The 15,686-nt window shown below is 30.3% G+C and overlaps 2 long non-coding RNA genes and 1 pseudogene across 2 annotated transcripts; 1 reads left to right on the top strand and 2 right to left on the bottom strand.

The window, feature by feature from the left end:
• Positions 1-3,912: 3,912 nt before the first annotated feature.
• Positions 3,913-6,000, bottom strand: LOC131604920 (alpha-amylase-like; annotated as a pseudogene).
• Positions 6,001-6,069: 69 nt separating this feature from the next.
• LOC131606795 (uncharacterized) lies at positions 6,070-8,081 on the bottom strand. Its single transcript, XR_009285042.1, has 4 exons — positions 7,990-8,081; positions 7,118-7,810; positions 6,255-7,006; positions 6,070-6,139 (listed from the first exon to the last, which is right to left on the bottom strand). It is a non-coding gene; the product is annotated as an uncharacterized LOC131606795 (long non-coding RNA).
• Positions 8,082-13,731: 5,650 nt separating this feature from the next.
• On the top strand, positions 13,732-15,454 carry LOC131606796 (uncharacterized). Its single transcript, XR_009285043.1, has 3 exons — positions 13,732-13,883; positions 14,156-14,225; positions 15,201-15,454. It is a non-coding gene; the product is annotated as an uncharacterized LOC131606796 (long non-coding RNA).
• Positions 15,455-15,686: the final 232 nt, after the last annotated feature.

Below are 15,686 nucleotides of genomic sequence, written 5' to 3' on the forward strand. Positions count from 1 at the left end.
TCTCATGGCTTCTCTAACCAAATACTACTCACTATCCCAATGTATAAATATATGACCTCTTTTATTATTTTTTCTAAATCATTCTCTTTTTCTTTGAGCCACCAATTTTTTTATCATCTCTTTTATAAGGTTATCGAGTTATTTCTTTGCTCAAAATAAGGTCAAGATAATAGAAGAGTTGATTACAAATTGTGATTACAATTACTTCATTATACTAAGTAATACAATGAAGATGAAAATGAGAGGCATTCAAAATTACGATGATGTTACTCCTGCTCTTCTTAAAACCTCTAAAAAACGTTCTTCTAGATTTTCAAAGTTGGACCCTATCATTGAGGAAGAACCTGAGAGCTTCCAAATTATGCCTAAGAAGATTTTGTTTCTTCTTCCCACTTTAATTTCTTTTGTATCATATTTCTTGTTGGACATATATCATTAGTGCCTTAAATTAGGTTTATGAAATATTATTTTAAAGGTTAGTGTTTTTGCAAATTGAGAGGATGTGTAATTATTTCATATAATAGATTAATTTTTTTTTGAAAGACAACTTTCTTAATGATGTGGAAAACAATTTAAATTTATCCTATTCGCATAAGATTAAATACAATGTGGATTATAGCTAGTTTACATGCAATTATGCGATTCAATGGAGTTACATATTCTAGTTAAATATTTTTTGTCACCAAGTAACTTTTATAGGTGTGTTGTATGGAATTTTCATCATTCAAATGTTTGGAATATGAGATAACATCACCATATTCAAAGATATCAATATTTAAATATTGTTATTGTGCTTTAAAGCTCTATAACAGTTTTGTCAACATGATTGTGGCTTGAAGCTAATTATATATTAAGATCATGTTTAGTTTAGACATTATTATTTATAAATTGATTACCCTTCAGTTCTATAACATGTTTCCATAATTTTTATCTCTTTGATGTTTCATGGTAATTGGTTTGTCGTATTTTGCAATAAGAAGATTTTTATAAAGCAACATTTTAATTGATCAAATTAATTAAAAATCTCATTAAAAACCAAGACTTGGCATCATGTAAATAAAAGTAAACCTTTTCACCTTGTCATAACAAATTATATAAATGTTGATTTTCTGGTTTCTGCATATATTTATCAAGAGAGCTTTTGGAAGTAATTTCTCGTAATTCCAACACTTTTATGTGCTGTTGTGAAAACCCTTCTAATTCTTATAGTTGTAGATTGTAGTGGCCCATTTATGTTCATCGGTACAATTATGAGCCATTGAGTTTCTTGATGTCTTGGTTTTTATGTGAGAATTGTATAAATATTGAGGGACTTCCAAATTGTCCATTGAATTTACATTATATATTATTAACCAGTGTGATACCCGTGCGTTCGCACGGGTACCCGTCGGTTTTTCGCGCATTTGGAATGAGCTAAATAAAAGGTATTAATAAAAAAAATTAATTTAGAAGGTTAAAAAAATAATAATGTAAAAAAAAAACTGAATAGTAAAAATAAAATTAAGAGTGCATTTAAGAAAGGTAAAGGTTCTATTGAAAAATAATAGGTGTAAAGAAAATGAATGGATTATAACCCATAAAATAAATGGATTATTTCTTGAAAGGCCCATATAATTGAAGGTTGAATAAGAACATGATCATACATTGTTTCAACATATTAACATTGCTTCCCGTTACTATTCAATATTTTAATTAATAACTCCATGTTTCAGTTAATATTCAATAGTCTGATCAATATTTTCATGTTCCCGCTAATATACAACATTTTGATCACTGACTTCATGTTTTCGTTAAGATTCAATATTTTGATCAGTAACTTCATGTTTTCGTTAATATTCAATATTTTGATTTGTAACTTCATGTTCCCGTTATTATTCAATATTTTGATCAGTAATTTTATGTTCCCGTTAATATTAATATTTTGATCAGTAACTTCATGTTTTTGTTAATATTAAATATTTTTATCAGTAACTTAATGTTTCCGTTAATATTCAATTTTGATTAGTAACTTCATGTTTCCGCTAATATTAATATTTTGATGAGTAACTTCATGTTCCCGTTATTAGTAAATTTATGTTTGCGTTATTATTCAATATTTTGATCAGTAACTTCATGTTCTCCTTAATATTAATATTTTGATCAGTAATTTCATGTTTATGTTAATATTCAATATTTTTATCAATAACTTTATGTTCCCTTAATATTCAATATTTTGATTAGTAACTTCATGTTTCCGCTAATATTCAATATTTTGATCAGTAATTTAATATTCCCGTTAATATTCAATATTTTGATCACTAAGTTCATGTTTTCGTTAATATAAATTGATTAAAATCAATTTACAAATCAAATATATTATTCCATATATACAAATATTTGAATCAATCTATAATTATTTTAGATGGTTTACTTTGTATGGAAAATAAAATAGGATAGTTAAATAAAAATTATATGAAAAAATAAATATGAAGATATGATGGAAGGTAGATACGCGCATTTGTGGCTATTAATTTCCCTCTCTTGATGAATCCAATAATTGATATTTTTTCATTTCATCTCTCATTATAAAATGCTCTCACTTTGATATGTTCTAAAATTAAAGTTAAATTAAAATAATAAATATGTTCTAAAATTAATTACATATTGTATAATTATAATATGAATTTATTTGAATTAACCACCATTATATTTGGATAGTGTGAATAAATAGTAGTCAACTAATAGTAAAATAATCAAATCATAAACAAAATATAAATATTATAATTAATATTTATTGTAATTGATGCATTATAGTTAGAGAATTTGAATAAATATAACCCGTTAATAATTAAGAATAGACCAACTTAAATCGTTTAATTTGCGGATTTATATGGATCGAGTTAAACGGGACGGGACAATCTACATACTCAGCTCTAATTATAATTAGAGAAGTTAAATAATTATTATTCAAGTTAAATTAAAATAATAAAGTAATTTCTAAAATTAAATATAATTATCATAATTAGTTTTTATTGTATTGTAATTAATCCATTATAGTTAGAGAAGTTGAATAAATATTTTGTGTAATGTTTTATCCAATTTTCTCCTTTTTTAATTAGTTTTTATTGTATTGTAATTAATCCATTATAGTTAGAGAAGTTGAATAAATATTTTGTGTAATGTTTTATCCAATTTTCTCCTTTTTTTTAAATACTAATCACAATTTGTTAATAGTTGCGGATAAAGAGCGCTAAACCTGTTTAATTTACAGATTTGTGCGTAACAATTAAACAGAGCGGATTAGCCAGCATACTCACCTCTAAATATATTTAGAGAAGTTGGATAATTATGTTTCGAGTTAAAATAAAATAATATTTTTTAAAATAAAGTCCATAAATTATAACGTGGATTTATTTAAATTTATCACAATTATATTTAGAAAATTCAAATCATTAGTAGTCAAGTAATATTAAAATAATAAAATTAATTATAAAATTAATCTTTATTAATTATATATTTATTTCTATTCAAATTACAAATAAAATGTAATTGACATTAAAATATAATCATAATTTATTATAGCTCATTAAATATTTATATAAATTTCAAAAATTTATATTTAATTATTAACAAATAATTTTTTGTTACGTATTTGTTTCTATTCATATCAAAAATAAAATAACAATAAACTAAAAATAGTTATACTAACTATCAAGAATAGTTATTTATCCAAAATTTCTAATATATAAAATCATTCAAATTTAATATATTTCATATATAGATATCATTCAAATTTAATATATTTCATATATAGATTTCTCCAAAATAGCATTCCATTATATATACTTTTAAGTTTTATTATAAGACATAAAATATTATATTTGTATAATATATTCATGTAAATGTCATAAATATACATTCAATCCTATTTATTTTCATTATTTATATCACCTATTTATATCATAAATATACATTCAATCCTACAATTTCAATGACTAAGTTACATATCGACCTTTCAATTTGGTGACTCAATTTTGCTAGCAGGAGCCACCAAGAGATAATAAATAAATGAGAGGCAATAAATTGGCATCTGAGCTTCAACCAACTACCATTTTTTTCTTCAATAAACCCAACTCCTTTTTTAACTGAGCAAGACCAGCTTCTACTTCATCAAGGTTATCCTCAATGCTTATGTTTTCCTTGCGAGCTTCACCTTGAGTCCTGTTACTTCATCAAGGTTATACAACTTAGTTTTATATTTCATTTCATGTTTGAATTTTGACCTTGAGGATTGTCATTTGGTTCAACAATATTGAGTTCTTTCTCAAGGAACCCCACAAACTCTTCTCCTATTTCTTGAAAGTTAAAATTTAAGAAATCATGATTCCTTGTTAAATACTAAGGCTTTTCTTGGAAATCTATGGTGATAATAAAGGGTTATACATTGTCAACAAACCACAATCAATTAGAAACAAATACAAATGTTAACAGGAAGTCTCACCGATAATTCCTCCCATAGACTCTTTGGTTTTCCTTGTGCCGCCGCACTGGCTTCCCAGTTCTTGAATTCTTCTTGAAGATCTTTAAATAAAGTCTCCTGTAATAACGAAATCATCATAACTCAAACCACACATGAAATGAAATATAAAACTAAGTTGCAACATTAGAGACATCCCTTTCCCCAGATAAAATTTGTAATGAAATGTAGGCTAATCGTATTGCTGGTTTGGTCACATGATGTCTATCAGAGAGTATATATAACTACCTATTGTTATTTCAACATCTCTCAAAAAATTACCTGCAGCAGTAAGATATTAACATAAGATTTTTTTTCTTCTAAAAATGTTGCTAACTTGATGAAAGTCAAAAATGTATTCTTTAAAAGATGCTAATGAGTAACCAAATGGAAGAATTGAAAATGTATTCTTCAACAGATGCTAATGCAATAGAATTTATGGAGTATTTTTCATCCCAATTGTAGTTTTCTCTGAAAAGCCAAAAAAATCATGTCAGCAAAAGAAAATTCATGATTTGTGCCAGTAAACCAACTATAGCTTCATTAGGTAACAGCTGAACACAAAGCTGGAGTTCCATTCGTCTAGGTTCTTTAGTGGTTCTCCGTCACATCATGTTGGTTACACCGAAGGCGGTCAATTGGCTGAAGCAGTTTGGCATTGTCCTTACACTGTAAGAATGTTAACAGAATGCAAGCTTAACATCATTGTCCTCCATTTATGCACTCCCAAAAACAGCACAATCTTTGCTAGAAGCAACAACCTTAAAACTTGATGGAAGAAGATTTCCAATGTCCATCTTTGGTCCTATCTTCACAATAATCTTGTTATCTATCTTTGCTACATAAAGATCAACATTAGTAGCTAAAATGTTCACACTGCTTTTCTCGTTTATCCCATTCTTCGGTCTTATTGAACCCAATTTCGTTATCTCATCCTTCAAACCCAAATCAATGAAATGATCATAGAATATTGATGGTGTTCCGGGATGTGTTAGAATATATGCATAACCCTACATTACTTTATCAGAAGGAAATGACCAAAGCCTCTGAGTTGAACTTGTATCATGATTATTAATAAATGTTACACCATTTTTGGGTTTTATATCGACCAATCCAGGTGGTTTTCTGTTTGAATCTTTCAACCTCCATAGTTTCCCTTGTACAGCAGCTTGAAGAATCCCTTTGGTGGTAAAATCAAATGCGGTAACAACACCGCCACCAGCACCTTCAACCCAGTTAGCAAGTTCGCCTCTCGCAGCGTCTTGGTTAGAGTTAATCTTCCCATCACTACTGTTAGAAAGTGAGTTAAAATACAGTACAACTGCAAAATCTGGTTTAGTGTTCTCCACGTAAATTTTAGTTATGCTAGGAGCATAGCCTATGACGAAATCGAATCTCCATTCGGAGAATCCGATTTCGGTTTTGAGCCAGTTCAGCCATTCAGATAACTCTTTTTGTACTTGTGGATTGAGATGATCAATGTCAGGTGCAGCTTGATAGTGATCTTATCAGTAAAGATTGAAGGAATAAAACTTAACTACAAAAAATTTATATGTAAATAGTGATTTTGTAAATTTACCTTTTTCATCACTGTTTCCTTTTTCCATGTATCTATGCCTTTCAATAATGCTTTTGTTGATGTACCTACACCAATTAATCATTTTCATCTTCAAATTAAAATCTTCCCTAACTCAATCATCTCAGACTCATAGAATAGTTATAATTATCGTCGAAGTGGAATCTCCAATATTAAGATTACCTATGAATATGATGATAAGCAAAACTGTGACCATCCAATCAGCAAACATGACATTACATACAACTCCAATACTTATTCCAAGCATCAACATAGGTTGGAAAAGCAAAGCCAAATCATAATCTATAAGCGGCATATCTAGCGCTGGATGTCTAAGCCTCATATTGTAGTAAACAACTGACAATGCCGCACCCATAATCATACCTGCATTCACAAATCAAAGCTATAAAACCAAGCTAATATTGGCAAATACTTCACGCGCGCGCGTGTATGCGAGTGTTGTAAACTCTGAATACCGAGTTCGATTTTTACAGATTAAAAAAGGTACTTATACTTGGAAATTGCAGAATAAGCAACCATGGTCTCAATGGCCTCCTACAGAATGAATAATCATCGTCTTTAGATAATATCAAACCACTAAAAATGTGAGATTTTAATAACCAATAATATAAAATAAAGGCTCAACTTGGAAGTAAAGTAAGTATCTTAGGAACCAAAGTGAATGTATATGGAACAATCACCACAACAAAGGATACTTTTGGAAATGACTTGTTAATTCAGTATAGAACAGTATTGTTTGATCATGCAGAAGGGCAAGCCGTACTCAATATCAGCACCTTCCTCAACAACATTGTTCTCTGTAAAACCTGTGAGAGTTGTCTTTATCCAACCTGGGCAATAGAAGTTAATATAATCTTCTCGACCTTCTGGTCGGTATGAAAGCTTCCTATCCATACACCTTGTATAAGCATTAACTGCAAGTTTCCAACAACACGTGCTACTTCAATTAAAATCACATTTTAGATATCAGAATATAGCATAAAGTGATAACGCACAACAGCACATGCTACTTCAATTAGAATTACCTCAAAATTCCTTATATTGTATTACCACACTCTATCATAGCTCTAAACAATGGCAATAAAATGAAAGCAGAGGTTGTTAGATATCAGTTCTCTAAGAGGTTTGTTTGATTGTAACCGACTAAGTGCACTACTCAAAGATCCTACAGGTGCTGCAGATCCATCAAGAGTAGCAGTTGGTAACGAAACTTGTTTGTTGTCGTTCAAAATAACAATCATGTCAGAATCAAGATATCCAGCATTGTTCATAGCTTCATAAGCTTGACCAGATGTCATAGCACTGTTATAAGTTTAAGTTATTAATAACAAAATTAACTAAATTTAATAGATAAGCGCAACAGGGATTGTAATAGATAAGCACAACTAAAAGATTTATCAATAGAAGGATCATTACGCATCCAAAGCTGCGTACTTTATACTGCAGAACATATATACACACATACAGTTACAAAACACATCTTTTATGTGAAAATGATAGACAAACCACGGTTCAAATCCCATACCCCTTTTGTAGCTTCTGAATCAATCTCGCTTTGCAACCGTAACCAAGCTGAGTATTGGAAAGATCCTGGCGTAAACACTCCCGCAATATCGCACAACAGCATGCTTTTTCTCCATCGTGCAGATTCCAAACAAAATATTTAATAGTGAAAGCCACTGTGTTGGCTTCACGAATGCGTATAGAGTCGCCAAAACCTGCTGCAACCTTAATGTTAATCCTGAATTTACGGCTACTTCAAACAAAACTCAAACATCTTTAAGGCTTCTGATTAAAGATAAGGCTCCTAATTAAAGATTATTATCCATTGAATTTGTAATGTAAAGGACTGTAAGATTGACAATCATATATATATTAAACTTTCAATATATATTACCTTAACACTGGATTCCATTAATGTATAATGCACCATCAAAGTTGAGATCATGTTTACAATATTGTTAATAATTGCTCAGATATGGATCTCTTATACATCTCCAGATACTAACAAATCACAAAACAAACATACACTAAACAAAACTCAAAAAATTTCATGAAAAAATAAAATTAAAAAAAAAAAACTGTTCTAAGTCAAAATCCATAAAAACTGTTGAAGAAAAGAACCTGTTCCGGTGACTGAACATGTGCTTTGGAAGCGAATTCGTCGCTGGGAAGAACACAATCTTCTTCTTCGGTATCAAGATTTTTACCGAGAATTACAGCATTCAAATGAGGAATTAATTCTACCAGCACCAGATGGAAGAATCTTCATCGATTCCAAATGGCGTAAGTAATTGTGAGCTCTATGGTTCGAAGCCATCGAATTCTTTCTTCCACTTCCAAAATTGATGTTACAGAGAAGAGAAGCAGAAGAAGAACAAAATCACAATAGGGTTCGATAGAGAAGAGGGGGTGCTGTACGGTTGAGAGCTGAGAAAAACAAATCGTTGTTGTTGCTGTCGTGCTTTACGTTGAATGGGGCGACATAATTATGAGGAAGAATGAAAACGATTTTGGGGAAAATGTATCGTGAAAGAAGAAGAAGAATGAGTTGCACTAACATTTTTTTGGAACGGTTTTGAAATTTAGAAGAGGATGGGTTTAAAGGCAGTTATGAGGATAGTGGAAATTGAAGAATAGAAGGATGTAACTGTCGAATTATAGTGAAAGAAGAAGTTAATATTGAGGATGCTGATGTGGAATTTTGAGAGGAGAATTGCTGATGTGGCAGGCCTTAGGATTGAGGAAAAGGGAGACTTTTCTTATATGATAGATGTATTTTATCTTTTTAATATAGAAAGATATTAATAAAGAAGATGAAGATGAAGATGATGATGTAGACGATTCATTATTTCAAGAGAACAATGTAATTGATGAATTTCGAGAAGACGGTCTTGGTCATGAATTTGAAGAGAACAATCTTGGCGATGAATTTGAAGAGAACAACTTTAGTGATGAATTTGAGAAGAACATTGTAGATCTTGAAGAATTTCAATACAAACTCAAATGAGTCAAATGGGTTTTTATTAGAAATACGTTTGTTTATTGGTTTGGATTAAGCAATAAACTTTCAAAAGTTACATCCTTTATCCAGGGCCGTCCCAAAGGTCAAGCCACTCATGCTAGGATTTTAGGCTTCAAATGTTAGGACTTTAAAAAGGCCTTAAAATATTTTTTTTATTTTGTTATAATAATATATAATGACACACTAGAAATATAAATTATCATAGTTAAGTTAAGTTAAAATTTATGTCTCTTTTTCATTTGGTCTTGAGCTCAACTCTTAGTGACCATAAAATTATTATTTTAAAATACATTTTAAAGTTCTCATTTTAAAATTTTCTTTTGGCCTCCAACTGGGTTGGGCCGACCCTGCTTTTATCATTTTGTTAGTTAGATTCACATTTTAAAGTATTAATCTAATAAATAGTATTAGCCATTTTATTTACTATTAGGTATTTAATCTAATGTGTGAAATATACTCTATTAGCACAATTTTTCAGATATATTTTATGTCTTCTTTAATTTATTTTTTGGGTTATAATTAATAATATTTATCAATTTTTGTAATATACAATATCTTTTTAAAAATAAATTTGTTTTTAAATTTTATAGGTTATAATAAAATTATATTTACAAAATGAAAATTATTATACATGTTATTTGAGATAAAACATTTTCTACAAAGCAACTTTAAAGCTATGTTGCATGTCAAATTTGTTTAAGAAGCAATTAGTAGTTTTCACCTGATATAACAAAATTTTTATGGTGTTTCCTTAGCTGCTACATAAAATTGTCCCCTATTTCCATAGTATAGGCAACACAAAAATTGCAACAATTACTTGATTATAGTCGTAACTCTAATAAAGACGCGTGTCACGATGGTACACACCTATCGCCTTTACATTTTAAAAAAATTATTAAATATCACGACGGTATAACAACCGTCGCCCCTAAAAAACAAGAGTTGGCATGAAAAAAAACAAGAGCACACGCTGAATATATCACGATGGGGAATCAACCATCGCCCTAAATTGCTGAAAATATCATCAAAGGTCACGACGGTGAAGCATCTGTTGCCACCCCAAACCCTTCACCCAATTACTAGGTCGCAACGATGACAATCATATATCGTCTTCCCAAATCTCAATTCGCTCTAAAACGCACTCACGCCCTTAGGTTTTAATGTTTTTTTCTCTTCTTCTTCAGAAACATACTCACGCCTTGGAGAATCACCGTCAAAGTAACTTCTTCCTATCTCGGCTACTCATGTCGTCACTACGAATCACCATGAAAGCAACCACCACCTCTACGAATCTTAACAATTTGTCTTCTCAAACCCTAAATTCTTTCTCAAACCCTAAGTTTCTTCTGCAAATTACCCTATTCCTAATTTCTTCGTATCCTATTTCCACAATAACACAATTTCAATTCAACCAAAAAGCCTAATATTCTTTTGTAGGTCATATTTTAGGGTTTTGTCCACCTTTCAGAAACATGGTTACTAATTTTGAACAAATATGAGGATGGGAGTAAAGTATCTATCTGGACTATTTTTGTGTGACATCTATTGTAAATTCTTTATGAATATTTAGAGTTATAATATTAGGTTAGAAAATTGGTACCTGAAGGTGTGATGGTTTATATGTATTACATTCTATTGACATACATATGACAAATTAATTAGTTCTTCTGTTGTAAACCTTTCTCATAACGTGCTTGTGCTTGTTTACAACATATTCCATCTTTACGGTGTTTTTTTGGTATCACCGCGTTCTTTACATTTAATTTATTCACTTCTGAAAAAAGTTGTATTTGTGTCAGTTGAAGGATAGAAAAACACTTAGAAATGGGGGGTTTGAATAAGTGTGACTTTAAAAACTCTTAAGATAAAAACAATTGCACAATGATTTTTATCCTGGTTCGTTGTTAACAAAACTACTCCAGTCTACCCCCTTAGAGTGATTTACCTCACCTAAGGATTTAATCCACAAATCAACCTTGATTACAATGGTTTTCCACTTAGATACCTTCTAAGTCTTCTAGAGTATTCTGATCACACCTTGATCACTCTAGGAACCTTTTACAAATTAATGTAAACAAATTCTTACAAGAGTATTACAATGCTTCTTAATAAGCTATAATCACAACTGTGATATTTCTCTTAAGTTCTAAGCTTAAATCTCACTAAGATATTACAACAGTAATGTGAGGTTGAAGATGAAGTTTGAGAACTTTTGAATTTGACAGCGTTTCTGTATTTTTGCGCAAGAGTTGTGTATTCAGCTTCTCATCAGAACTTCTATTTATAGGCGTTTTGAGAAGATGACTGTTGGGAGCATTTAATGCGTTGCGTGATCCGTACAGCATTGCATTTAATGTTTCACTCTTTTGTCAACTACCTCGAGCCTTGCTTTTCCTACTTTAACTGACTTTGCCTTTAATAGCTTCTAACGTTCCTTTTGTCAGTCAGCGTAGCCTGCCATCTTGTACTTGCTTCTAATCTGTTCTTTGTAGATACAACGTTTGAATATCAGAGTCATTCAGCTTGGTGCAGAGCATCTTCTTGTCTTCTGACTTTGAAGTGCTTCTAGCGTGATACCATAAGAACTTCAGTGCTTCTGCTTCTGAACTCAAGTTCTTCTGATGCTTCAATAGACCATGTTCTGATTCTGCTTGACCATCTTCTGATGTCTTGCGAGAGCATGTTATGATTTTGCATACTTGAACCTTCTGAGTCAGTGCTTCTTGCGCTGAATTGTGCATACTCATCATATATTTCCTGAAATGGAAAATGCATAGGATTAGAGTACCACATTGTCTTATACAAAATTCATATACATTGTTATCATCAAAACTAAGAATATTGATCCGAACAATTCTTGTTCTAACATCAGTGTCGATGTTTATATTTCTTAGCTTATCTAACTAACATGTGATCATTGACAGGTGATGGTGCTGAAACATATTGGAGTTTACTATTGTGAGGTTCTTTAATTGGATTGGACCCATAATGGACTTCATTCACGACATCGATGATCCAAGTGAGGGTGTTCCTTGGGTTCTTATATGCTTCAGCAATGTCAGTTAAATTTCATTTTCGATTTTCTTAAATTTTCTAAATGTCTTAGCTAAAGAAGATTTAAATAGTTGTTAAAATATTTTGTCTATTACTTTTCTGTAGAATCTTCTCAAAGGAGAGCCCCTCAAGCTTGTTGACGATGGATAATCCTAGAGAACCTTTGTTTATATCAAAGATGCGAATGAAGTTGTCCTATTGATTATGGTAGGTTATGTGATATTATGTTCCTTTAATACTTATTATTATTGTCGGTTCGTCTGCTAAAGATTTTGTGACATGTTTGTTGATAGGAAAACCCTACTAGAGCCAATGACCACACCTTCAATGTAGGTAACCCAAACAACGAGGTTATAGTTAGGCAACTTGTTGAAATGATGATCCAAGTAAAATGATTATTATTATCATTTAGTTCTAATATTAGAATTTAACCTTGTTGGGATTTAGCAATGATGTTCTATTCCATTTTACAGGTCTATTCAAAGGTAAGTGGAGATCAACCTCTTGAAACATCTATAATCGATGTGAGCTCAAAAGAATTTTACATTGAAGGATATGATGACAATGACAAGATAATTACTGACACGACCATAATCAACAAGCAACTCGGTAAGTTTAGGTTTTAGTTTTAGTTTCATCTTTCGTTCCTTCATCATATTTTCTCTTTAACATTTCAAGTAATTTTACATGTGAATTCTTACGAAGCCTGTAAATACAAAATTGGACGACTGTAGGGGAAGCTGACCTATAAGTGATTTCTATACATAATGCCTTTCACACTTTTTGCAAAAATTACTCTGAAACAAACAACAATATTACTCTTTATTGAAACACTCTTAATATAAAACTATGTTTAGTTTAGTGTAAACAACATGGAGCTATTGTGGTATTAAAAAACCTTTGTGAACCGCCCTCCTGACTACTATAGTAACTTTTAATAGATTGTTTAGTCTTGCAACTGCTCTTGCTGCGTGGTAGTGTTACCCATATGTTTCGAAATCGTGAGCTCTATCTTTCATATCAATATGAGTGAATATTTCATTCTTCCTCTTTTGTGATCTCTTCTACTTCAGAGTATTCCTAGTGAGTATTGAGATATCCATGGGAATTTTCGGTTAAGGGCTTGAAAGTATCACTGAATTATGTGACCTGAAAACTAAACTATGTTACTTTTAGCCGATGTATGTAGTTAAGTATAAGCATTGTTTTTCTGATGTACTATTTGTGTATAGCCTCTATTATTTAAAAAATTGTTTTTCTATTGTCTTCATAATGATTATACTTAGTATCTATCATATAATAAAATTCTATGCTCTGGAAATTACACAATAGCCCTTCTGCTTCTAAACGATGCCACATGGATGCTTTCAAATTCCTCCATCGTTGCTTTGGTTCAATACTACTTGCTGAAAACACAAGTTACTTCTTATACTTAAAAGAAACATTTTTTATTATTTCCAACCTCACATCACTTCTTTCTTTTAATGTTATGCATCATGTTTTCATTTTTTTTCTAATATTAAATAAAGTTTCTTTCAAATCAATAGTATTATAGTAAGATATGTAGCAGATTGCTTCTTGTTGCTTCTGTTTCTTTCAAAATAAATTTTGTATATTCTTCTCTCTTCTCATTACACAACCTGCTTGGATCTTCAAACTTCTCTCTGAAATGATTTGTGTTTAAACTCATTTGTTATGTTCCGATCTATCAGGTTTGAATTGTTTTTCCAGTTTTCGTTTTTATGGTTGTTTCATTTTTTCGGATGGGTTTGAATTGCTTTTCCAATTTTTGTTGTATATTTTAGTGTTAGTTCCATGAAAAGGATGTGATTTTTACTGGTTTTTATATTTATGGTGTTTACTGATTAGTGAATGTTTCGATCTATATGTGAAAAAGATCAGTGATATTTTTCAGATCTGCGATATCAAAGAAGATCCATTTGATTTGTAGCTTCACTCTTTTTTTGTTTTCCAAGTTCTTTAGGTTTAATCTCTGGGTTTCTAACTTCCTTCGTCGTCAACAACAACAAATAATTTGTAGGTAAAATAGAAAGGTATGTTCTGATCTATCAGATTTGAATTGCTTTTCTAGTTTTTGTTTTTATGGTTGTTTCATTTTTCGGCTATTTCATCTTGATATCTATCTTTTAACAATTCCTACCAACATTAAAGGGTTGTTGTTGGCTAAATTGTATGCTGACTTATAGACTAAAGAACTGATTTGACCGTTTCTACGTGTTCGATTTGTTCGTGCTTTTCATTTCCTTAGCGGTTGTGGTGGTTCAAACTTCAATACTTGTTATTGAAAGCAAAGAAAAGAAGAAAATGATGGCTATTATTAACAAACTAATGTGGTTGGCTTGTGTGCTTATTTCTGTTTCATTTGTGTCACTGTCTTATGTAGTTGTTGGGATAAATCAAAGGTGGCTTGCAATTGGAGTAACTATTATTGGAACAACTATTATGGCTACTACTTTGAGTACTATGTGTTATTGAGTTATTAGGCATAGCATTAAAGCTTCAAATTTTAGGAGTATACATAAATCTTGAAATTCTTAAACTAATATAATAACATTTTCACTTTCACTCTTTCTCCATTTTACAATATAATATATATTCAACTAATTTGAGGCTTATCAATATATATATATATATATATATATATATATATATATATATATATATATATATGACATTAACTTTTTGTTAGAAAGATATTGCTTTGTTTTTTTATAAAATTTACTCCTTTATTATTTTTAATTATTATTTTGTTTCATCATGTTTATTTGATGGGATCTTTATTGTTTAAGTTTGTTTGTTTTGGTGCCATCTGGTTTTGAATATATTTAGTCAAGATAAATAATTAACATGATGTCAAATAATTCAATGTATAATAAATAATTAGATATATAATTATGGTGTCTTTTGAATACATATATATTTTTCGTGTGTTCCCGTTAAGAACTGCGGCTACTCATGGCGTCTCTCATTCATCTTCTTAACATTTTTTTATTTCTTTTATTTTCCAGGTTGTAGATCTACCGTAGACGGAAACGAGAAGTAAAACAACATTGAAAACAAGAAACAAGTTAATAATTTTTAAATCAGATCTATTATTTTCTTGATTTGTTTTTTAATGTTTAGAGTTTGGATCTACAAATATATTAACTAATGAGATTTGTAATTGTAATTTTTAATCTGGGTTGGGATTTTTTTCCGGGAATGTTCTGGATTGGAATCTTTGAATCTGAGAGGTTTGGATATCTTTATGATTTAGATGATTTGTATTTCTTTATTCATTTTGATTTTTAATGCATTTTTTATGTGTTCTTTTATTTCGATTTTGAATACATATATATTCTTAGTGTCTTCTGTTTTGTAATTTATGCACTTATTCAATAACAAATATGGTGTCTTTCTCATCTTCTGCTATTATAGTTTATAACATATCAATATGTTTGCTTTTGAGGGGACTAATACATGTCATAGTTCCTAAATGTTAGAGGTTTAAGATA

The sequence above is a fragment of the Vicia villosa genome, linkage group LG5 (assembly GCF_029867415.1).
Source record: "Vicia villosa cultivar HV-30 ecotype Madison, WI linkage group LG5, Vvil1.0, whole genome shotgun sequence".
NCBI classification, from domain to species: Eukaryota; Viridiplantae; Streptophyta; class Magnoliopsida; order Fabales; family Fabaceae; genus Vicia; species Vicia villosa.